The following is a 25492-nucleotide window of genomic DNA, read 5'->3' as shown; positions in this document are numbered from 1 at the left end:
TGGGGCTAACTCCCCCAGTACTCTGCCTGCCCCTTGTACAAATTGAGCACGCTCCGGCAGCCAGAGCATGCCCTCACGTCGACATGCAGGAAGCTGTTGTCCTGTACAGAGCTGTCTTCAGGTGAGTGCTGGGATCAGCCAAGGGAATGTGAGCAGCCATCAACCCTATCTGCAACCTCTCTATGCCTTACAGCTTCTCCGACTTCTCCACTGCTCTTCATCTCTTGTCGCATCCTGAGTGAGATCCCTAATTCTCTCTTCCAAATAATTAATTCTATCTTCTACCGTGTCCGATCCAGATATATTCTGTCTCCTCAGTTTATTTCGATGACTTTATTTCTCATCTCCAGAGTTTATAAATGGTTTTCATTTCTGCCTGTATTAAATTTATAATTTGTTTTTCTCTTTTTATGGGTGGATGTTATTTGGAGAGCTTCAACATTGATTTTGAAGTCGTTTTTAGATAATGATATTATTTTGCTTTTGTCTGTAGGGGAGTCATTCTGCCAGTTACTGATTTTGTTGGCATTACCAGCTTCAGCTTCCCTCATGTATTTTGGGATTTTCGTCTGTAGGGTTTTCTTAAGTGGGATTAATTTTTCTGTACTTAACCACCTTGCCTCATGGTTTCTCCCTAGACCTCAGGGGCCTTATCCAGCACAGGTTTCACACTGATGACTCAAGATTCTCATCCCGTGATGTTGGTGGGGTTTCACACGCCCAGTCACTGAACCTGAGTGGGGCGTAGCCCTGGCCTCATGTGGGGCTCCTTCCAGATAGATGAAAGACAGTTATTCATTTATTAATTCAATAACTATATATTGAGTGCATTCTTTGAGCCCTGTCTTTTCTAGGGGGTGGGAATACAATAAGGACCTAGACAGATAAGTATAAAAAAGTCTATCATTTATTATCAGTTAGTGAAAGTGCCCATAGAGAAACATAAAGCAGAGTAAGGGAGTAAAAGTGATGGAGGGAGGGGGTTCATATATATTAGGTTAAGTTGCTCGGGGAAGGCCTCTCAGTAACATTTGAGCAGAGAACTGGTCCAGCAAGTTATTCACAGACATGGGGGAAGAGCATCCCAAACCGAGAGAAGCACAAGCGCAAAGGCCCTGAGGTAGAAGTGTGCTTGCTACATTCAAGAAACAGCGAGAAGTTCAGGGATCCGGCAGAGTGGGCAGGGGGAGAGGGATAAGCAGTTCTTCTTGAGGAGTGGTCTGGGGCCAGTTCCTACATATGGGGCCTTGGCACAGCAGTGTCTGGAGCCAACTCAGACTGGCTCTGGAGCACTTATTGTTTAGCGATGTCATGTTGGAAGCTTGGAATTGGCCTTGGAGGGAGAATGCACACTACCATTAGCAAATGCTACAAATCAGGGCTCCCCACCCCTGAGAACCTATCGTTAAGTATTTACCAGCACACTGCTGCTTGTAGGCCCGGTGATAAATATGTTCTAATTGGCATAAGAAGCCATTGGAGGGTTTTGAACAGGGGAATAATGTGATGTGGCTTTGTTTTAATAAAATCACTTGGAGAACAGGCTGTAAGGGTGTAAGAACAGAAGCAAGGAAATAGATCAGGAAGCTATTGCAGAAGACCAGGTGAAAAAGGATGGGGAATTTATGCAGAAAGGTCACAGGGGAGGAAGCAGTTTTAATTCTGTTTTCTATTTTCTGGTGTTACCTCCCCCAACATCCTGTTTAGCCTGCCAATAAAGTGGGATGCCACTGGCTGGTAGCAACATATTTTCCTAGAAAGAGGACGGGCTTTGCAATCAGTGGGGCTGGATTCACATCTGGGATCCACTTCTTAATAGTATCTCTTGGGGAAATTATTTAATTTCTCTGAGTCACAGTGCCTTATGCGTAAAACTGAGAGAATACGTGGCAGAGTGGCTGTTAATGAGTGAGAAGTTCCTGTTTATCCTTCTTTCCTGGGGCACAGCACCCTGCCCCTCAGCACAGCATGCATTGTCCCTCTCTCTGTTGGCCAATGTCCTAGCAGCCACCAGAAGGAAACCGGGTCACCGGGTTCTCTGCTACCTGCTGGGTTCTCCCAGTTCCCAAGTGGGCCGCCAGTGCCACCTAGTGTCGAGTCTGGTTCCTGCAGGCCAGCCTTTTCCATAGCATCTCTTCATTGTGCCTTAGCTCAAGGTTAAAGACTCCTTTGCCCAGACAGAGTCAACAGCCGGTTAATTGTCCTAAAATACATTGTCTGGCCTGACAAACAAGCCTACTCTCTGCTGTCCCCCAACCCTCCTTGCATGTTAGTCTTGCTTCCATATCCAGATTGTGAAGGGCAGGACCTGTGTCTTCAGAATCTATTCCTGTTTCTTGAGCAATTACTTTGTGCTAAGCATTCTACTTTAATCCTTAAGGTGCTTATATCTTTGTTCCTTATCTGGAGAAATTGAGGCTGAGATGTAAATTGACTTGCTCAAGGTCCCTGGGTAAGCAGCTGAGGTAAGATTTGATTCCCAGGCATCTCTCTGTTAGGTCGTTTTTTTCCACAAACGTATCCAGCACAAGTTGGGCAACCAGAAGATGCTCAGGGGTCATTTTAATTATTCACTCCTTTATTTTTTTTATGTTTATTTTTGAGAGCGAGAAAGAGAGAGTGAGCAAAAGCGGGGGAGTTAGACACTTGACTGACTGAGGCACCCAGGCATCCCCATTGTCTCTTTTAAAGTAGTAAAGCAAAGAGAACATCGAACAGGAGTCAGGAGTCCCACAGGTTCAAAGTCTGTCGTAAAAAGCTTTCTAAGTAGCCGTGGGCAGATCAATGCCCCTCTGTGGTCTTCAGCATCCCCATGATCATTGTACATAAGCGATGAATCACAGGAATCTACCCCCCAAACCAAGAGCACACTGTATACACTGTATGTTAGCCAAATGACAATAAATTGTATTTAAAAAATAAAATAAAATAAAGAAATGGATTGGACTGGATGGTCCAGTAGCCTCCCTCAAGTCCTGATATTCAGCACTGGCAGGTTGAGAGGGCTGGTTAACATTCTGGACATTGAGGCCACTGCCTGTATGAGACCCAGCTCCACCACTCAATAGTTGTGGGGTCTTGGGCAAGTCCGTATTCCTGTCTCCATCCCCTTGTGTGCAGAGTGACGATAACAAGCCTGCTCACCCCCTGCCTCACAGGCTGTCATCTATTAGACCCTCTCAAACACTGCTTGGTACAGAGTAGGCAGGAAATTCCTATTCTTTAAAAAAAAAAAAATTGATCCTACCTGCTACTGAATTCTTTCTATTAAACCGTGGAACCAGATCACATGAAAGTCTTGCGCGTTGCAAACAGGGTTTTCCACTGTTCAGTTCCTGCTAGCCCCAGCCCACATTCACACATGTGGCCCCAGATAAGGCAACACTAGAGGTCACACATCTGACAGTTTCCTCCTAAGATCACTTGGATTACAACTTAAACAAAACCTAGGTGCTTAGGACAAAATGAGGCCCTTGGACAGTCGATGTGCCCTAAATCCCATCGTTCAAGATAGCTTGAAACCTGGAGATCTGAGTCCTAAACAAAGCCGCTCTGGGCTTCAGCTTCCCCAGAAGGAAACTGGGGGGTGGTCTAGTTGAACATTTATGAAGTCCCCTTTTATGGGCCAGGTACTGTGATAGGTTTTCCCACAGGTAAACCAGAAAATAGTGTACATTGACTGAGGGGCAAAGAACCCTTGCCCTCTCAGCCAGGTCATCGTGTGACAGGAGCCAGGCTGGCAGTGGAATGGCATGTCCTCTCTATCCCATTCTTTGGGATCTCCTCCTGAACGGGCAGGTGAGGAGGCTGGAGAGTTTGCTCTGTGACAGGAAAAATTCCCTTCCCTTCTCCGAACCCAGAGGCCTCTGGAGCAGCACTGCCCAATACAACTTTCTGGGATGATGGAAGTATTCAATATCTGTGCTGTCCAATACAGTGACCACTAGCTACAGGTGCCTTTGAAGGGCTTGAAATGTGGCTAGTGCAATGGAGGAACTGAATTTTAAATTTTATTTAATTTTAATGAATTTAAATTGAAATAGTGCCTTGTGGCTAGTGGTTACCATATTGGACAGAGCAGCTTTACGACTATACGGCCTTTGGGCCTCTTCCTGGAGAGACGGGGAGGTAATTGAGGCACAGGGAGACTAAGCAATTGGCTTTAAAGGCATCCGGCAACTCCATGGCAGGACTGAAATCAGAACCTAAGTTTTTTCTTATTCTAGGACCATTTTTTTCTGCATCACCACTGCGTACTTGGGGACTCCTGCCATGCTTTTCAATGGCTCCATGACTTCCTATGGGTTAAGTAGCCACCCCTGACTGCAATGCTCTTCTGCCCCACATCGGCTCTCTGCCTGGGAAACTCCTACCCATTCTTCAAGATCCAGTGCAAATGTCATGACCTTCTCTCCATCCCTAGCAGTCCCTTGCTCCCTCCCCATCTTCCTGCAGCATTCTGTCTACCTAGTTTCCAGAGCACTCATAGCATGATTAGCTATTTATTTGTCTCCTCACTTGACTAGAATTCCCTAGAGGCACAGACAGTGTTTTATTCTTCTCCTTGTCTCCAGAATCCAGCACAGGAGACTGGTCAACAAACATGTGTGGAATCAACATACTGAATGGACTACAACTGGCAGCCTTCAAATGAAAACAGACCTTTTCCAGGAGATAAGGATGTAGGACTAGGAATCAGGATGCTTGGGTTCTTTTTTTCTTTTTAATTTTTTTTGTTGTGAATTTATTTTTGAGAGAGAGAGAAAGAGTATGAGTTGGGGGAGGGGCAGAGAGAAAGGGGGACACAGAATCCGAAGCAGGCTCCAGGCTCTGAGCTGTCAGCACAGAGCCCGACGCGGGGCTCGAACTCGCAGACCGTGAGATCATGACCTGAGCCGAAGTCGGACGCTTAGCCGACGGAGCCTCCCAGGCGTCCCGGGATGCCTGGGTTCTGTTTGTGATGGGCTCAGTTGCTATGTGACCATGTGTAAACACTGCCCCCTCTCTGGGCCTGAGGGGGGTGGATCTGGTCATTTCTAAGGCAGGACACAGCCCCTTCTCAGGGTCTGAGGGTGAGCAGACCTGGAGGGGGTTTGCAGGAAGCAGTATTTGGGGGTGGCTGCGGACTGGCTGGAGCAGCTGGAAATGAGGGCTGAGGTCACTGAGACTGAGGGGCTGCCAGGAGACGCCACCGCGTCAGCAGCCACTGCTGGGCCACTGGGCTGGGAGAGTACGTGGGAGCCCCGGACACGGAGGAGGGAGGCCTGGGATGGGAGCAGAGGTTGGAACCATACAAACCAGAAAGAGGAGAAAGACGGAACAAAACAAAATACTGACTGTAGAAAATCAATTTCTGGTCAGCCTCCCATTCATTCATTCATTCATTCATTCATTCATTTCACACATTCACTCACTGTTTATTCACAGATTTCCTGAGTTCAGGGGCTCTTAGATCATTAGAGAGGTTGAGGCCCAAAGTCAGGAGATGACTGATTCCAGGTCACATGGGGAGTTACTGGCAGGTCTAGAACAAACAGCCCAAGCGCCTGCCTTCTCAGTTATGCCAAACCGCTGTGCAACTGACAGCCAGTTGTGCGCCTCGCTGGCCGGCCCAGCACCCCCTCTGCGCTGTCACCTCCTCGGCGGGGGACCCGGAGAGCCCAGCAGTCCTGCCAGGAACAGCGATCTCTTTCAGGTAGCAAAAGAGGACTAGGGTGATCCTCAGCCATGTCAGAGCCTGGCTCCTTGTGGAGCGGCTTGATTGGATGAGCCTCGGACTCGGAGAAGATGGTTCTGAATTCAAGTCCCTGGAGACTATCTTTTTTTTTTTTTTTTTTTTTTTCTGGATGAATTTAGAAAGTCATTCATCTTTCAGAGTCTGTTTCCTCATCCATAAAACGGAGATAGATAATTATCCCTCACAGGATGATGCGGTGAGGTTTAGATGAGATGATACGTGTGATCATGCATAAAAGGCATCAGTCACTGTCTTGTGAATAAATAAGATGGGACGTAAAATAGCAGCCCTGTCAGTGGCCAGCTGGCCTGGCACTCACAGCTAGGCCATGGCATTCTCCGAGCGAACATGGACGTCAACACGAGACAAGGTCGCAGTAACCGTGACACGGCAAGACAAAGATATACCACTCCACAATCACGCCTGAATACAGACAAAATCGTAAAAATGACCAACATCCTCCTCTCTCGGGAACACGAGTGATGAGGCGGCTTCTTTACCAATTATAGACTTAGTTCTCCATTCTTCCCTGTCTTAGATAAAAAGATACCTGATCACTGGGTTGCCTCTGCCTTCCGACAGCACTTGGGGAGAGCCAAACTCCTGCTTGCAACCAGCCCCTGTCAGTACCCTCTGACCCACCCCAAGCTGCCACAAGGGGCTCTATGTCCTTCAAGCAGCAAGTAATACAAATCCAACTTTGCTTGACTACAGATGTGCTCCTAGTGGTCTTTTGCTATGGGGCATTAACAAAGATTTAAATAATGGGAGTTCAGCCCCCATGATAGAACAGCGGAGGAACACACACACACACACACACACACACACACGCACCATGTATGTATCTGTATATGCATATGCATATACATTAAATATATATTAACTTTTTGTCTGAAGGATCTTTCCCTCAAATCATACAGTATGGGTGACTTACTACTCTGTTTATAAGTGAAATTGGCCATTTGGTCTCACAAGGCTCTGGTAAAATTTGGAAAATAACCATCATAGGCAAGGAATGGAGATATGGGAGTCAATATTTATGGAAATTTTACCATGTGCCAGACTTCATCTCATTTAGTCCTTACAACCATTCTGTGTGGGGGGGAAGTACAGTATTGTTCCCTGCAGTTTACAGATCGGGAAACTGAGGCTTGCAGAAGCTCGGTAAATGTTTGGCCAGGATTTGAAGCCCATGCTCCTTACACCCAGCCAGTGAGCTCCTCTACCCTCCCAAAGAAAAAGGGATGAGCAGGGGCGCCTGGGTGGCTCGGTCGGTTAAGCGTCCGACTTCGGCTCAGGTCATGATCTCACGGTCTGTGAGTTCGAGCCCCGCATCGGGCTCTGTGCTGACCGCTCAGAGCCTGGAGCCTGTTTCAGATTCTGTGTCTCCCTCTCTCTCTGATCCTCCCCTGTTCATGCTCTGTCTCTCTCTGTCTCAAAAATAAATAAACGTTAAAAAAAAAGAAAAGAAAAGAAAAAGCTGGGCCCACTCTGTCCCCGTCTCTGCGTGCCCTGGCAACCAGGCCCCCTACATCTGACTTTTCTCAACCCAGAGACCCCACAGTCAGGCCTAATAATTACTCTAAGTAAAGCATAATCCATTAGAGATCACAAGCCCTTAGTGCATTCTCATTTTATTCGTGGGGAAACTGAGGCCCAGGGAAGTAAGTCCCCTCCCCTACCTGGGCTTCCTCTGGCGGTTGCCATAGGGACAATGCCACATGTCCCCTCCCAACTCAGTTTTCAGTGATATCCCTTTGGTAGCTTGACATCATCGATGCTATGAGTATTTACACCATGGATATTGGAAAATGCTATAAATCAGGGTTTTTGTTTGTTTGTTTTTATTCCTTCTGAAGAGAGCCAGTTAAGACATTTACTAGCACACCACCGGCTTCCTCCTTTCTATAAGGAAAAGGAATCGTAAACATGAGTGGGGATCTGTTTGGGAACAGCTCCCATCAGACTGCAGGCGAACTGAACCTCAGCCTTGCATGGCTGTGATTTTATCACTAACATCCATATGCTTTGTGATTTATTTGTGTCAGAACGATCTGAGGGTCTTGATGAAAATGCTTCCTGGGCACCACTGAATCAGGCGCTCTGGAGGCAGGGCTCCAGAATCTGCATTTCAACAGGTCTCCTCAGGTGACTTACTGGCTCCTGAGTTTGAGTACCACAGCTCCACATCCCCACTGCCGTATCACATGATGCCTCAGACACAGAGGGCAGAGTTTACGCCCACAAAAATATGCAGTTCAGCCTCTGTACTTGAATGCTCACCATGTGCTAGCTGAGGGCGCGTGAAGACAGTCCCAGGTCTTCTTCCGGCTCCCCTGTCTCTGAGGCGATGTAGACAGCGCATGGGTGCATTGACACTGGAATCAGGCAGAATTCCAGCCATGTCACCTCCCAGAGACTTCCACGTAAGTTTGCTGGGAAGTGCCAGTAGAATCTATTAATACATAGAAAATGTACAGCTAATTGTTAATCATCCCAACGATTTGAAGCAGAAGAATTGAGTTACGGTCCTGGATATGGTCTCCACGAGATGTGTCATCTAAGGCAAGTCCCTTCACCTCTCTGATGTACAGCATCTTTCCTAGAGGTTTATAAGACTCAAAGGAAATAACACTGGGAAAACGGACTCGTTTAAATAATGCTAGATACACATTTATTTCCTTAGCTCCCTCACCTTTGCAGGTGCGCTTGGGACTGTCTCCTTCACCAGCCTGTGAGCACCTCGGAGCGAGCCCTGGGCTCACCCATCTGTCTGTGTCCCACACATAATAAGTATTTCCCACAGGTCTGTGACTGAATATGAAGGTATGACCTACAGATTGATATAGACAGATAAAGCCTCTCGCACACAGATGCACATCGATACTGGTATGCAATTATTCATAGAGAGGTGACATGGAATTATAAACAGAGCACAGGGCTTGAGGTCAGGAGTTTCGAGTACTAGGGTGGGAAACTGTATCGACCACTGCATAATAAATTATCACAAATTTAGGGGCTTAAAACAATACATATTTACGATGTCACAGATCCTATAGAGCAGGAATCCGACTGTAGCTTAGTTGAGCCCTCTACCTAGGGTCTCACAAATCTGCAGTCAAGGAGTTATCCAGGGCTGCCATTTCATCTGAGGCTCAACTGGGGAAGGACCTGTTTCCTCACTCACTCATTCACTAACAGAATTCAGTTCCCTGCAGCTGTAACACCGAGAGCTTCACCTTCTTGCTATCAGTCAAAGGCTGCCCTCAGCAACTGGACTTGCCTGCAGTCTGCAGTTCCTTGCCACGTGGGCCTCCCAACACAGGCATCCCACAAGACGGCGGCTTGTTTCTTCAAAGCCAGCCGGGGACTTAGAAGAGAGAGACTCCAGTGAGATGGGTGCTACAGTTTTTAAGTCATGTAACCGTGTAGCCACTTGTAATAATGTATATTCCATCCATTCCATCACCTTTGCTATATTCTATCAGTTAGAAGCAAGTCCCAGACCCTGCCCACACTCAGGCGGGGGGAATTACACAAAGCCGTGAATGCCAGCAGGTCCCTCCGCCACAGGAATTCAGATGAACCTTATGAAGGATCTTCCTTGTAAAGCTGGCAGACAGTAGAAGTCTGAGAAACCTTCTAACCATTTCACTTTCCAAAGGAGAGAATGGAAGCCCAGAGAGACTGAGTCACTAATAAGTACACAGCAGAATCAGACTGGAATCTAGACTCCCCGACTTCCAATGTCCACTATACTGCTTCTCTCCCTGCTTATTGTCAGGACTTTGGGGCCAACAGACAAAAATTTATGATGCTTTGAAGATGTAGCTCAGTGGACATTGGAATGTCATGGAACACCCACAGAATAAATCCAAATTCTTAGCATGACATTCAAGATCTTTGGACTACCTGGCCCCACAAAGCTTTCTCATCTCACCTTTTACTATCCCCCCTGGTATGTTCCATCACAGAACTATTTGCAGCTTTTCTACCCAGAATGCCTTTCCCTTTCTATGCCTAGAAAACAAACAAACAAACAATGAATAAGTAAACCTAAAGTCCCAGCTCAAATGCCACCTTCTCTGTGAAACCCTCCTCAATTCTTGTAGGCAGAATTAACCACTCCCTCCAATCTGCTCTCTTAGGATTTTGTTCAGGCTCCTGTGCACCCCTTTGCATAGGTATGAAAGTTGTTTTGAGTTCTATTTTCTCCTGTGAAACTAGGATCGTAGAGAAGGGTGATTAGAAAGATGTGAAACAAATGTGGTTAAACGAATCTATCCTGCCAGCTGGCCTTGTCAAGAGACCACCACAGCCTGTCCTGCTGAAACACCACCAAGGCTAATGAGAGTATTTATTTCAAAGTAGATGTCTCCAGAAGCTCACTGCAAGTCAAGAAAAGGCTAGCTAGATCCCCACCCAATTACATTTTCCTCCGTAGTTCTCTTAGCCCTGTGCTCTGATGGGGAAAGCTTTACCGATTGATTGAACAGAATTGGGCAGAATTCAACAGTCGTACTTGATGTATACCAAAGGCTAGCCTATTGTAAGAGTTCAGGTTACAGAGACAAATAAGACAAGAAGAGGGTATGGAAAATCTAAAGCACATGGGCTTTAGAATCAAAAAAGTTTGATTCATCTCAGTTCTATGACCTGGAGCAAGTAATTTAACTTCTCTGACCTTAGTTTCCACAGTTAAACAGGGGATAACAATGTATACTTCCTAAGCAGTGCTGTGTGGATTACATGAAAGGATATATGTGCCTGGCACATGGCCGGTGCAGTGCCCCTGACCCATCCACAGGGAATCACTAGCTACACGGCAATGCTTCTCATCGGCTATGATGAACGCTGATAGGAAGTGCTGGGAGAGCAGAGTGAATTGAGTGACTCATTCTACTGTGCAGAACAGGAGGGAGGGGCACCTGGGTGGCTCACTGGCTTAAGCTTCCCACTCTTGATTCCGGCTCAGGTCATGGTCTCACAGTTGGTGAGATTGAGCCTGTGTGGGGCTCTGTGCTGTCAGCACACAGCTCGCATGGGATTCTCCCTCTCCCTCTCTCTCTCTCTGCCCCTCCCAAGTCGTGCATGCTTTCTCTCTCTCTCAGAATAAATAAATAAACTTAAAAAAAAAAAAAAAAAAAAGGAGGAAGAGGCTTCAAACAGGATGAACAGGAATGGCCAGGAGGACATTCCAGGCAAAAGGCATAGCAAGCACAGAAGCAGGCTGTCCTAATACCCAGTCTTGGTTTTGTCTGCTTCCAGATTAGGCAGCCTCTAGACCCTGAAGTTAACAGAGAGGTAAGACAGCATCTTCCTTCTGCGACAGATGACTGACATTTTTATTTCTTTGCCATACTGGGGAAAGTGCCTTCTCTCTCAACCAGAAATACGAGATAATCCAATTTGCAGCTAACTTAACGCTGAGAATTGAAATGCACTGAATTCTAAAGTTCTGATTCTAAGAAGAATGTCAAATGAGGCTCATTCCCAGTGCCTGCGATACAATTTTAAAATATATTTTACGGACTGTGATGCCATTAAATTGAGACGTATTAGAACCTGTGTGTGATCGAGTTGCTGTGGGAATGCTTAGAACCTTCTAACCTTTTACATCCATAATTGCATGACCTTAATCTCTTACACCCCCAGAATTGTAGAATGTTAGCTATGGAAGACCCCACCGAAGTTCGACCTCCACATCTTCCTGATGGAGAAACCCGGGCCAAGACATGGGGAATGAAACTGCCTCAGACCATACAGCAAAATCCTTAATTTCTGACACTGGAATGTAGGCCTCTCATCATTAAGCCCAGAGCTCTTTCTCCTGCACGATGGTTACCTACTCCAGAGGGGCTGTTAAAAGTTTAGGGTGGGTCTTTTCAACTTGTGTATTTCAGTATGTTTTGAAAAGGTTTCATTTCCTTTGGGTCCAATTGGCTGTTTTTAACAAGGTCGATACTAAAAAGGTTTTATCATACCTCAGGCTCTTGACCATATCCTTAGTACTTAGGTCCTGAAGGTGATAGAATCTTAAAGTAGAAAGGGATTTTAGTGGTTTATCTTATTGTCTCCCCTTCCACTAGAGAAATAGCCTTCTTGAGCACTTCCTGTAGGATGTTCAGTGCTCCCAAGGAAATTTATCCTGTTGTGTGGCCAGGACTCCATGTTTCAGCGAGAACTCTGTTTCTCTGTCTACTCTGCCCAGAAGAGAAAGAGAAGGAAGGAGAGGGTGCTTACTTACTGAGCACTGTTTGGGTACCAGGCACATGTATGGGGGGCTTAAATATATCACCTCATTTAGTTCTTAAAACGTCTCTGTAAAGTAGATGTGGTCATCCCAATATATGAATGGGAAAAAAAAAAAACACTCAGTGAGTTTAAATAATGTGCTCAAGTTCATCCACAGTAAGTGGAAGAGCCAAGCCCATATGTAACTCTTTGGAATGTCCCGTCTCCCCTGCCTTCTGTCTCTCTTCCGTAAAGCCTTTCAGCACGCCACACTACAACATCCTTTCATAATAAAAAAAAAAAAAACCCTGCTTAAATGCCTTTGATGGCTCTTCAATACCCACTCGAGGTAAATCGTCCGAGCTCTTTAGCTTAACATCCAAGGCCCTTGACGATCTGGCTCCAGCTGGACTTTGCAGGCTCGCTTCCCTCCACTCTGCCAGCACATCCGAGGTTTTCCTTGAGGATGCCTTTCTGCCTGCACATGTCGTGCTCGCTGCCTGCCTGCCCTTCCCTTCTTCCTCTGCCTAAAGCTCCACTCAGCTGTCCCCTCCCTGGTGAGGCCTTCCAGGCTCTCTGCAGCATTATTCTTCTTCGCTTTCCCCCAGCACGGCATACACACCCCTTTCACACCGTTCTGGTCCTGCAGGGGCGGGGACTGTATTTTACTTTGCTTTGCATTCTCTGCTCTTGACATGTGATGGTAAATACTACAGATATTCATGGAACCGAACTGAGGCTTAATCCTTTCCTGGATGTGAGTCCTTCAGTTACTTGATGACCTCTCTAAGGCCTGCCCATGCCATTTTTTTCCTAGTTATTTCTTCTCCAGGCCAAATATTTCCAGCTCCTCCAGCTGTTTCTTGTAAAGTCTGATTTCCAGATTCTTATCATAGCGGTCATTTGCTTCTGGGTGACAATGTCAACATCACTGTTTTAAAATGTGATGTCTATGGGGCACCTGGGTAGTTCAGTCGGTTAAGCATCTGACTTCAGCTCAGGTCATGATCTCACAGTATGTGGTTCCACCCCTGCATGGGGCTCTGTGCTGACAGCTCAGAGCCTGGAGCCTGCTTCAGGTTCTGTGTCCCCTCTCTCTCTGCTCCTCATGTTCTGTCTCTCAAGAATGAATAAACATTAAAAAAAAAATTTTTTTTAAATGTGATGCCTAGGACAAAACTTAGAAGCCTGGATGAAGTCTGGTTACAGCAGAACAAGGTAAGAGGATTCCACCCTCTGATTTAGATGTAACATTTCTTTAACCATTACTGTGTGCCAGGAACCTCTCCCTAGTTTATTTTCTTGCACTCCTGCAATGATGTGACAAGGTGAGTGCTATTTTTCCTGTCTTATAGATGAGGATACCAGCCATCTGGTAAGGTACTGTGAAAGCACATTAACTTAAAGTCACAAGCCCAGAGCACAAAGTGAGCTTGTGGCCAACTGATACCTTTAGCTCATTTTTATGTCTACCGTGGGCAAGTTTTTTGTTTTTGTTTTTTCTAGTTGTAACCAGCTAGTAACAGGCTTAAGAGCAACTGAGGACAGAAAGAACCAGTACCTCTAGAAGGCTGTGGAATCACAGCACAGAGAAAAGACAGGTTGGATTAATGACCAACTTCCTAACAGTAACAGCCTTTATCTAGGAGCTCAGACAGAGCCTGGAATTTCTCAGCCACGTAACTTCCTGGAACCATTTTTATTTGGTATTTTACGGAAGGGAAAAGAGAAGAAGTGTCTTACTAAACAGTGAGATTTGGGTTCAGCACTCCTCTGCAAAGCCCTGAGACCACCAGAATCTGAGCGGCCAGTCTGGTTGGGGCCCTGTGAGTTACAGAGGAGGCAGTAAGGAGGCTGGTCTACGGCCTGGGCCTGTGAGGACCCCACTGCACACATCATTCCATAAATGTCTACTGAGAATTCCTGTGTTCCAGGTATGGTGAGGGGCTGGGCATGAAATGAAGAATGCAGAGTCAGTTCCAACCTTCTGGAGCTTATCATCAGGGAAGACAGGCACAGAAGCAGATGTGCACACGAGGTGGTAAGTATAACGAGGAAAGGATGTGCCCAGGCCACAAGGGGAGCACAAGGAGGGACACTTAACCTGTCCTGGGTGAGGGTGGAAGACAAGGGATCAGGGAAACTGTGGCTTAACTGATGAGCAGGAGTTAACCTGGTGAGGCAGGAGGAGGAGTCAGAAGAAGTTCCAGGCATGTGCAGAGGCAGATGCATAAAGTTCCCATAAAGTGGAAAAAATTACAAGTAGTTTCGTGTTTAATTACACTTCAAGAGGCTGGGGAGTATCCGGGATTATTAGGTGTGTGTTGTGTGTTAGGCACTGCAATAAAACACTCACATACCAAACACATTATTTCAGATCATTAACTCACTGTGTGACCTTGAGTGAGTGAATGCCCTTCTCTGGGCCTCACTAGTAAAATGAAGACTAGATGAATTCCAAGGTGCCATCTCATCTCGGGTCTGGCATGACCTGAGGGGCAGGCATTCTAATCTATGGTCTGTCTGCCACGTTTACAGAAACGCTGGTCAGGTTAATGGAGCACCATGGCCCGGCTTTCCCAAGCTACAGGCAGCGTATTCAGCAGGAAGTAAATTCTGTTCGTCTTGAAAATGTTTACCAAGCATCTAATGTGTGCAGGATTCAGAAAAGACAAAGATTAAACTTGCTGTCTGGCAGGGTGGGCTACGATAAATGCCATTGGCAAGGGTCAGATGGTGAGCTGTAGGGAGCTCAGGGTTGGGAGAGATCAGAGCCAGCTTGGCTTCCTGGAGGAGAAGGCATTTGTGATGGGCCCAGGGTGCACAGATTGTCAGGGAAGAGGCTGAGCAGAGGCATTCCAGGCAAGGGAAGCAGCAAGAGCCCGACAAGCCAATCAACAACAGTACTTCCGCATCCCCCACCAACTGCCCCACTCCCCCCTGCACGTCCTCTGCTCACCCCACCCTACCCACTCTCAGGATTCTTAACTGACAGTTGAGACTCTCCAGAACAAAGCCTCCTTCTCTCTGTCCAGCTCACTGACCCATGTTGCTCCTACGTAAACCTCTGCTCCAGCCACACAAAGCTACCTGCCATTTCTTAAATGCTCCCTCAGTTTTCTGTCCCTATCTCACTCTGCATTTCCAGACAAAGCCCCCTTCCCCAATATTCTCTCCTCTGCCTCTCACTTTCCTACCCATCATTCAAGGTCCACCTAGAATAGCACCTCCTCTATAAATCTGCAAGTCTATAAATCTACAAAGCCTCCCTGAATCTCTTCCAAACACTGCAACATTTTGACTGCATTTCCCTCCTGGCACTGAGCCCTTCCTGCCTTGTACTGTAATAATACCTTTCCTTGTGAACCGTAAGCTCTGTGAGGGGAATGCCATGCCATGTGGGTGTCTCTCCCAAGGGTCTTGCACAGGGGCACTCAGTGACAGACCGGATGGGCAGCTCCCGGGCACACGCACAGGCCGTGAGCAAAGCGGTCAGAGGGAGAGGTTAAACAAACCTGCGCTTTGACCGGCATTTAAGGGGACCCGGAGTTCTGTCACCATTGGCTATCCAGCCGGCATCATTGCCCTAGACTTAGGTGAGGCATGGAGCTCGCCAACAGCCCCCACAGCTCGCTCTGTCATCCGGTCCTCGTAATCGCTTCCAGGACGTTCAGGGCTCCTGGTGAGTCTGATCAGAAAATTTCCAACCATTCTTCTGATGCTAAACTTAGTATGCAGATGAAATCTGTGTAAAGTGCCCATTTAATGATCTAGGCGGCCTCGAAGCCGAAAAGGAGTCACAAAGGGCCAACAACCAAAAGAAGGTGTGAAAGGGAAAACATCCACATCAAGAAGGAGACGAAGAGTCTGACGCATCTCAGTGCCCCCCACCCCAGCCCACCCCCACTTTCTTTAAGCACCAGAAGCCATCTCTTCCCTTTCCTTCACCAACTCTCCCTTGGGGCCGCTGTCCCCCCAACAGTGAAAATAAAATGTCAGACTGTGAAAGTAGACAACTGTTCCCTTGATTGTCAGTCCTGAAACAAGCATTCTTTCCTGCGGTCCCTTATGGAGGGCTCTGCCAGGTTCATTCCTTAATGTAATATATAAAACAGCAGGCTTGGGGTTTGCTAGCATTCCTTCTTAAAAAAAAAAAAAATTTTTTTTTTTTTTTGCCGATTTTCTTCCCTCTCTGTTACCGCTGCACTTTTGGCCTTCTGCCCCTGTGAGACCCTTTCCAAGGGTGTCCTCACAGCCCAAACCCACTGTCCATCTGCCTCTTGGTTTGAAAACTCCTTACATCTCCTTTTTAGAAATTCCAACTTGAAACAATGAAACCTGTGATGCGCTGTGCCCTGGGGCACTGAGTGGAATAAAAGGGAAGTGTTCCCCTAAGGTACCACAATGTGATATACTTCATACAGAGATATTCAGCAAGTGCCAGCACAGAGGAGGCAGCAATAAACTCTTCCTGGAAAGTGTCAGAGAAGTTTTGACCTGGAGATAAAGAGAAGCAGGAATCCAAGAGATGATAGATGCCCTTTTTTTTTTTTTTATTTTCTTGGCAAACATGCAGGGAGAGCTCCCTCCTAAGAAGTCTTGTCTGGGACATTGGAGCTACAGGTGTGAATAAGGTTCCTAATCCCAAGAAACTTTCAGCCTAGAAAAGGAATTTCGAAATGTACCCTAATGACGGCAAGACCACCACATATCATGCCATGGAGTTACAGAACAAACCGTCAGCGGAGTTCACAGAGACTGTTTAAGAGAACGTTTCTCCCTGGATGGAACACGCAGAATTCTAAGATGGCCCCCCAAGACTCCCAGCCCCTGGTCCATGCATCCTGCATAATCAGAGACAGTGCATCTGATAAATTTTACTCCTGAGGTTAGGTTTATGTAATGTGGCACGGTTGCCCTCGAGTAGGGAGGCTACCTGGGCTGGCCTGACCTAATGACAAGTTTTGTAAAAGCTCAGAGTTTTCTCTGACTGTTGGAAGAATCAGAGAGATTGAAAGAGTGAGCAGGATTCAATGTGAAAGAGATTCTCTGTTGATGAGACGGAAGGGGGGCCATGTGGCAAGGACCTGAAAACAGTCCCCAGTTGACAGCCAGCAAGGCAATGGGGACCTCAGTCCTACAACCATAGAGAAAGGAATTCTGTCAAGGAGCTGAAGGAGCTTGTGGAACACACTTCCTTAGTCAAGCCTCCACATAACAAGGTAACCGGCCAACACTTTGACTTTAGCCATCCGGTACTCTGAGCAGAGAACCCGGCCACACCACTCCACTCCAGGCTTCAGACCCACAGAACTGTGAGCTAATCAATGGTGGTGTTTTAAACTAAGTTTGTGGTAATGTGTTATGAAGCAATAGGCACTTTCAGCACTGTCCTCTTGTTGGCTGTTTACATCCCAGCTTCCCAAACTGTGGGCTCCTTGGATTCAGGCCGTTATCTAATTATCCTTGTAAACTTAGGCTACTGATAAGACGGGTACTCCCTAAAATTCCATCAAATGAATGTTTAAAGGAGACTCCGGGATGCAGATCAGGATCTGAATACACTCTGTGCATTCCCTCCTCCCAGAGATGGGGAGACTGATCCCAAGCCCAATGCTCAGACAAGCGGGACCCGAAAACTTACCATGTTTTAAGTAATACCCACACCCTTCTCCACAGGGCTCTTGGGATTTATATTTCACCAAAGATCTTAGCTATAGGTGAAAGCCAAATATATTTCAAGTCCTTGAACCTCATCTATTCATTTCCTGTGAAACATTGTTTTTAATATGAGATAAAAAAAATAACACAATGAACACTTGTATACCCTCCACCTAGCTAGCAAATAGTCAAAACTCCCTGCTTACTCTCCCTGATGGCTTTCCCAGCCCCAGGCCCCTAGAGATCACCACTCCCTGGAATTTGTTACTGTTTCCACGGTTGTCTTTATATTCTCCTACATGTGTATGTGTGTCCCTCAACAAAATTGATGACGTTTTGCTTATTTTTAAACTTTATATAAATGGCAACATACTGCTTATCCTTTTTTTGTTATGCTATTTCTAAGCTGTTTTCATGTTATTACATGTAGCTCTAGATCGGGGGTTGGCAAATTTTTCTATGAATGGCCAGAGAGTCAGTATTTTAGGCTTTGCAGGCCATAAGCCCACTGTAGCACAAAAGCAGCCCATAGATAACCTGACTGGGTTCCAACGGACTTTTATTTTCATATAAGTTGCATGTGTCATGAAAATATTAGTCTTCTTTTGATTTTTTTTCAACCATTTGAAAATGTAAAAATCATTCTTACTTTCTGGGTCATACACAAAGAGAAGATCAGGCCAGATTTGGCCTAAGGACCCATTGTTTGTCAATCTTGCTTTAGATCATTCATTCTTTATTTTTTTTTTTTTTAAGTTTACTCACTTATTTTTTGAGAGAGAGTGAAAGAGAGTGCTCATGAATGCACATAATGGAGGGGCAGACAGAGAATCCCAAGCAGGCTCCACACTGTCAGCACAGAGCCTGACATGGGCCTCAATCTCACGAACTGTGAGATCATGACCTGAGCCGAAATCAACAGTCAGATGTTCAACCGACTGAGCCACCCAGGTGCCCCTAGATCATTCATTCTTATTGCTATAGAATATTCTGTTGATTTTATACCCATTAAAAAAATTACCAAATACTTACCAGGCTCAAGAAATATAGTAAGCACTGTTTTAGATCAGACATTGGTCCTGCTCCTAAGAAATTTACCGTGTAAGTAGGCAAGATAAGACTTGTTAACTGATGATGAGGTAGAAAGTGAGAAAGACCCTAACAGATGTTTGAATAGCCTGCCATGAGGGCCAACAGGAATGGAAGCAGGAGAGCTCATTTCATATACGACCAGTGGTTGAGAAAATGGGCTCTAGAGACAGGCGACCTGGGTTCCCATCCTGACTCCACAATTTCCTAGCTGTGTGACCTTGGACAAGTTTCCTTACCTTTCTGTGCCTCAGTTTTCTCACTTGGGAGACGCAAATTATAGTCATGTTTACTGCGTAGGTTAGGAAAATTAAATTGTCACAAGAATTAAGACAGTACGTGTAAAGCATGTGGAAAAGTGCCTGATTCATAGTAAGCATTACATAAATGTTATTTTTTTATTATTCAAGCTGGAAGATCATGGAAGGTTTTGTGGAGGCTGTATTAAATCAGAGTCTTAAAAGATGGGTAAAATAAGGACATAGAGAAATGGAGAGGGAGGCATTTTAGAAGACAGGGCAGTACATGGAAAAGCCCAGAATAGCAAAGGACAAGTGTAGAAAACTACAAGTGAACCATATAAAGGAGAATGGAGACAAATGAATTTAGAAAGGAAAGTTGTGGCCAGATGATGGAGAGTCTTGATTTCAAGGTTAAAGCATTGGACTTGTCCTGTAGGTACTGAGGACTTATTAAGTTTTAGGATCTGGGGACTGACATGATGCTTCCTGTTCCTGGCAGCTGCAGGAGACAAGTTTGACAGAAGAGTCAGAATTACATTACAATTCAGGTTGCCTGGGTGGCTCAGTCTGGTGGGCATCCGACTTTGGCTCAGGTCATGATCTCATGGTTCATGAGTTCAAGCCCTGCGTTGGTCTCTGTGCTGACAGCTCAGAGCCTGGAGCCTGTTTCAGATTCTGTGTGTCCCTCTCTCTCTGCCTCTCCCCCGCTCATGCTCCGTTTCTCTCAAAAATAAACAAACATTAAACAAAATAATAAATTAAAAAAATAAGAATTACGTTACCACTCCAACAGTCCAGAGAATGAGGCCTCGACTAGGGAAGGTAAGGGTACTTTGGAAATGGATTGGATATGGAGGACAGGGAGACATTTTAAAAAGTATTACCATGATGGGGCACCTGGGTGGCTCAGTCGGTTGAGCGCCTGTCTCTTTATTTTGGCTCAGGTCGTGATCCCAGGGTCTTGGGATCAAGCCCCATGTCGGGCTCTGTGCTGAGAGTGTGGAGCCTGCGTGGGATTCTCTCTCTCTCTCTTGGGATTCTCTCTCTCACCCTCTGCCCCTCCCCTTCTCACATGTATGCTCTCCCTCTCAAAAAAAAATTTTTTGAACTAAAAAAGAAAAAGCACTACCATGGCTTTAAGACTGGGTAACTGGGAGGATGGCCATGCCATTGCCTGAAACAGGGGACACAGATAGAAAGAAAAGGTTCAGGATGGAGAGTCATGATTTTGGTTTGTAACCCACGAAGTTTAAGGACTCCGTATGGAATTGACTAAAGGAACTGGGGCTGAGAACAAAAAGTGTTGGGGAGAGGGCTGATGATCTAGACTAAAAGCTTTGGGTTAATCCTTCCAACAACTTGACGTGATTGGTACGTGATTATCCCCCCTTCTATTCTAGAGAGGAAGAGACTGAAACCAGAGAAGTTAAGGCTAACCCCACAGTTCATAATCAACCACCCCACTCTACTGCCACTGCAGCTGGCTTCTCAGGGCTTCACCCTGGGACAGTCCCCCAGGGCCTTACTCAGAGACTATCTGATGCAATTCCAGGAAGCCTGGACTATCTACCTTCCTGACTTTAGCAAATTAGAAGCAGGTATGAAGGGGATGGACATAATGACAGCAAGAAAAGTGGCAGCTAAAAACCAGAAACTTTAAGAAACCATCTTGAGAATCCGGAAAGCATAGTATTCTGGGGCCATTTGTTAAGGCCCTTCACTCTTCAAAGAGTCCTTCACTCTTCAATAGTCCAAGAGGATTTCTAAATAATAAAGCCTGATACTGCTACCAATTCATGTTCATAATGAATCACGAAAATAATTTTTTTCTGTATACTTAGGATGGCTAAGAGGTTTCTAATACACCTTTAGAAGATTTTCATCTGGTATGGATACTTTTTCTTTTTTCTTTTTCTTTTCTTTTGAGAGGGAGAGAGAGAGAACACGACTGGGGAAGAGGGGCAGAGGGAGAGAGAGAGAGAGAGAGAGAGAAAATTCTGAGCAGGATTTACACTCAGCGTGGAGCCTGATGCCGGGCTCGTGACCCAGGATCATGACCCCAGCCAAAATCAAGAGTCTGACACTCAACTGACTGAGCCACCCAGGTGCCCCACTTTCCTTTTCTAATGTTAAAGGAACAGACTTTCAGCACTCTGGGGGAACTTCTCTTCAAAAGCAGCTTTGCCGACAGCAGAGGTTTTGAGGTTTTGATTCGATTGTTTCTCCTCTCACTGTCTAAAGAACTCCACAAATATGTGAAGGATACCCTTTAGAGGACCCTCTGCCAGGATCCCCAGGCCTACTCAGTCTGTCATAGCAACTCCTTCCCTTCCTCTCATCTTCCTCCCTGACTTGCTTCGCAGAAAATAGGCAATAAGAGGTAACAGCATGCTGGGGTCAGAAGGAGCAGTAGCATCCACAGCAAACGTGAGCAAAATCCTCGGGACACAGGGCCCAGTGGAAATAAAGGAATAAAACACTTGCCGTCAGATGGTGAGGCGATACCAAATTAGGAATAAAAAGACCAGAGTCATCTGTGTCCCAGCGCTGCTGCTTAGCTGCCCTGCACTCTCCTGTTATTATCCCTCGGCCTGGAATGCCAGTGCCTTGTGAACATACCCCTCAAGGCCTGGCTTGGGTCTTGAGAGCTCCTTCTGAACCACAAATCTGATTAAGTTACTCCCCTCTTTAACACTTTAATAACTTCTCAGTGCCTGTACCAAGGGTATTTGTGAACCTTGTGGTCTCAAGGTTCCCCTTTCCACTCTGAAAAATTATTGAGGACCTCTAAGGGGCTTTTTTATGTGCAGTTTGTTGCTTCTGTCAATATTTACCATGTCAGAAATTAAAACTGAGAAATTTCTAAATTTGTATTAATTCATTTAAAAATTACAATAATCAACCCATTATGCTAACATAAACACATTTTTTAAAAGTGTTTATTTCTTTTTGAGAGAGAGAGAGAGAGAGAGAGAGAGAGAGACAGAGCGTGAGCAGGGGAGGGGCAGAGAGAGAGAGACACAGAATCTGAAGCAGGCTCCAGGTTCTGAGCTGTCAGCACAGAGCCCGATGTGGGGCTTAAACTCAAACCATGAGATCATGACCTGAGCCGAAGTCAGAGGCTTAACCGACTGAGCCACCCAGGCACCCCATCATAAACACATTTTTAATGAAAATTATCTATATTTTCCACACACACACACAAAAATATTAATGAGAAGAGTAGCATCTTACATTCGTGCAAATCTCTTTAACGCCTGGCTTAAAAGAAGACATCTGGATCCTAAAGTCTGTTTCTGCATTTAAGCTGTTGCAATATCATATGTCCTATATTTTATGGAATACTTCGCTGTACACTCGTGAGAGAATGGGTGGAAAAAGCAAACTACATTTAGCATTATTCTGGAAGTAATTGGGAGCTCACGGACCCGGGAAAGGATCTGAGGGACACCCAGGGGTGCCAGGACCAGATGATGAAAACCACTGGCCTACAAGGTAAATTCTAAGGTCGACATACAAGGACATCCAATGTCATTCTAGATCGACAAGACCTCGTCCCAGGTTCTGGCTTCCTCTACCTGTCTAGCTTCAGCGGCATCATCACCATTCCCGCGTGTCTCCCCCACACTCCTGTCACACCACTCACACCAGCCGGTCATACGGTGTCATGTCTTTATGCCTTTGCATACAACCTTCTCTCCGCCCGAAATTAGCTTTCCCCTTGCAGGCTCTTTCAAAAGCCAACTTGGATGTGTCGCGCCTCCTGGGACCCACCAGGAACAGAGCTGACCACTCCCTGCAGGCAGAGCACAGGCTTCGATCAATGTCCACGACTGAGTCATTCACTGGCTGGGTGACCTTGGACAAGGGGTTTCACCTCACTCTAGGTATTATCCGGGCTGGATGCGGCTGTTAACCCAGAGGGGTGTAGCAGAGGGCTAGTGGGCACTGAAAGAATGACCTGGCTCAATGCGGGCTTGTTGAATGGGTGAGCCATGAGGGGACCGTGGGAGCTTATACTTAACTGAGCATCTACTTACCAGGTCCCTGCACTGTCCCGTGGGCTTTACAAGCATGAACCTCACGCCAGCCCCTTGGATGAGAGATGAGAACCCTGGGGGAGAGGAGCGAGGTCACTCGCTCAAGGTCATCCATCACACAGCTGGTCAGCAGCAGGGCGGGGACTCGAGCCCCGGGGTGCCTCCTCTGCGCCAGAGGCGGCGCCCTGCGTCAGCAGGGCCTCGGGAACGAGACCTGGCGGCTCTTGGGCCCACCGTGTCGCCCACGGGCGCCTGCGCCGCCTCGGAGCGGGTGACCGGCGGCGGAAGGACTCGAACCCGAGCACGCAGCCTTCGCCGGGCCTCAGTTTACCCGTCCGGGAGACGCGGCGCGGAGAGACGGGCGCGGCGCGGGAGGGCGGGAGGCGGCCGGGACTAGCGGGGCCGGGCCGCTCGGTGGCGCCCTCCCCGCGCAGCCCCGCCCCGCCCCCCGCGCGCGGGCCCAACGGCCGCGGCGCGCGCCACCCCGCGATGGGAGGGGAGGGGCGGAAGCGGGGGGCGGGGCCGGGGAGCCGCCGCCGCCGCCGCCGCTGCCGCCGTCGTCGCCGCAGCCGCCGCTGCGGTCAAGCCCCCCGCCGCCAGCCCGCCGGCCCGCCCGCCCGCCGCCCTCCGGAGCCGCCCCCGCCCGCCCCCTTCGCGCGTCGGCTCGGGCTCCCTGCGCAGCGGAAACATGGCGGCGGGAAGGGAGTGAGCCGCCCCGCGCCGCCGCTGCGCCCGCAGGTAAGCGCCTCGGCCGCCGCCTCCGCTCCCCGGGCCAGTCCGCGCGCCCTCAGGGGCCTGGGCCGGCGGGGGCCGCCCCCGGCGAGGAGGCGGCGGCGGGACCTGCCCGGCCGCCGCCCCCGCCCCTCGGGGCCCGCCGGCCGGCCGGCTGGCTGCTGGCTGTCGGGCCGGGGGGCCTGTCTGCGGTCCGAGCGCGGCCGCGGCCCTTCGCGGCCGTGTCAGCCCGGCCCCCGCGGCCCCGGCGGCCCGCTGCGCCTGGGCGGCCGGCCGGGCGGGGCCCGGTGACCGGCCGCGGGCCTGACGCCGTAGGACGGGGACACGTCTGGAGGATCCGAGCGGCGGCCGCTCTGTCCGGGCCGGCGGGGTCGCGGGGGGTGGGGCGGGGGTGCTGTCAGTGCGCGGCGGGTCAGAGGCTCCGCTCGGCCGCGAGAGCGGGGGGATGCCTGGGGGTCGGGGCCGGCTCGGACCCTGGGCGGCGGGCGTGCGCGGGCCGGAGCTGTCAGCCGCGGCGCTCGGGCTGGCTCCGGCGGGGCGGCCGGAGCTGCGCCGGGACCGCTCACGTGGGCCGCCGGAAGCGGGCGGGGAAAGCCGGCTTCGAACCTCGGAGGCGCGGGGCACCGCGGAGGGCCGGCGGCCGGGCGGGCTGGGACGCCGGCCCCGGGACGGGCGCGAGGGGTTTCCGGGGGACGGGTGGACCCCGGAACACCTCCAGGCTGGAAGGGAATTTAAAAGTCTTCTAGGGCTCCTTTCTCCCGTCGCATGCCGAAGTCCCTTTGAAAATCCCTAAATCCACCCTGATCATTTGGCCACCTCCTCCAGTGATGGCAAACCCCGTTTCTCCCCATTCCGTTCCTGGACGGCTTTGCTTTTGAGAATTTTTTTTTTTTTTTTTTTTTTTTTTTTTTGGTTGAAAGAAATCGCTGCCTCCCATTCTTCCTCGTTCTTCTCCCTTATGGGTAGCTGTTGAGTGATCAGAAGGTAGTAGTCCTTCCTCGGAGGCTCGTCTTCTCGTCGCTTGTTTTAGTTCCTTCAGTTGTTTCTGGTCCACTGAGGTTTTCTGATCCCTTCTCTGAAAGAGCTGGCCCATATCCTTTTTAAAGGAGAGAGCTTCTTAGTATGAGGAGACAAAACCTGTTAAGTTTCTCCAAGAAGATGCCTTGGCTTCAAGGATTGATCTGCTTAAATAAAAAGTATTACCTTCCTCATTTCTGTGCTGCGTTTTGAACTTAAAAAAAAAAAACAAACCCAAAACAGTCCAGTACTGTGTTCAAACGACCTAAAAGAGATCCTATTTTGTGAAAACGTTTAGATTTCCTCTCATTAAAAAAAAATCTATAAACACTTTATCAGCTGAGTTGATATATATCAAAGTGTGGCAATGCACTATGCAAAGAGGAAAGCTTATTATTTCTACTCTGAAAAAGGATTGAGACCTAATTTGGGGCTAGACTGCAATTTAATATTTAGTTGGAGAGGGAAATGCTTATTACATTGAACTCTTTGCTCTGTGTCTAACTGCCGGAAGGCCCAAAATTACTATGAAAAAGAATATTTTTTGTTGTTCACTTACCAGCATTATTTTTTTGCCAGCTTTTTCATCGCTTAGCCTTGGTATGTGGGGGTTAAGTTTTTCAAAAGTGCCTGTTATCAATGTCCTAAATAACCCAAAACAACCCTGCAGGTTAGAAACTTTTCAAGTCCAGCAGAGGTACCATGGCCTTGTGGATAAAATGCCAAGCTCTTGTATCTGG

The 25492-nt window shown here is 47.8% G+C and overlaps 1 protein-coding gene and 1 long non-coding RNA gene across 2 annotated transcripts in view; one reads left to right on the top strand and one right to left on the bottom strand.

Annotated features, from left to right (window-relative positions):
* Positions 1 to 7355: 7355 nt before the first annotated feature.
* LOC122227244 lies at positions 7356 to 23414 on the bottom strand. The gene is made up of 2 exons (XR_006205936.1): positions 23004 to 23414; positions 7356 to 8192 (listed from the first exon to the last, which is right to left on the bottom strand). It is a non-coding gene; the product is annotated as an uncharacterized LOC122227244 (long non-coding RNA).
* A 226-nt stretch (positions 23415 to 23640) lies between these two features.
* SCMH1 (Scm polycomb group protein homolog 1) overlaps positions 23641 to 25492 on the top strand; it is a 186580-nt gene continuing 184728 nt past the window's right edge. The window contains exon 1 of the mRNA XM_042949860.1: positions 23641 to 23741. The gene's annotated coding sequence lies outside the window, so the exon portion shown is untranslated. The remainder of the gene's footprint in view (positions 23742 to 25492) is intronic.

The sequence above is a fragment of the Panthera leo genome, chromosome C1 (assembly GCF_018350215.1).
Source record: "Panthera leo isolate Ple1 chromosome C1, P.leo_Ple1_pat1.1, whole genome shotgun sequence".
Taxonomy (NCBI): domain Eukaryota; kingdom Metazoa; phylum Chordata; class Mammalia; order Carnivora; family Felidae; genus Panthera; species Panthera leo.
Note: the sequence above shows the minus strand (reverse complement) of the source record. Positions and strands in the feature narration are given on the sequence as shown.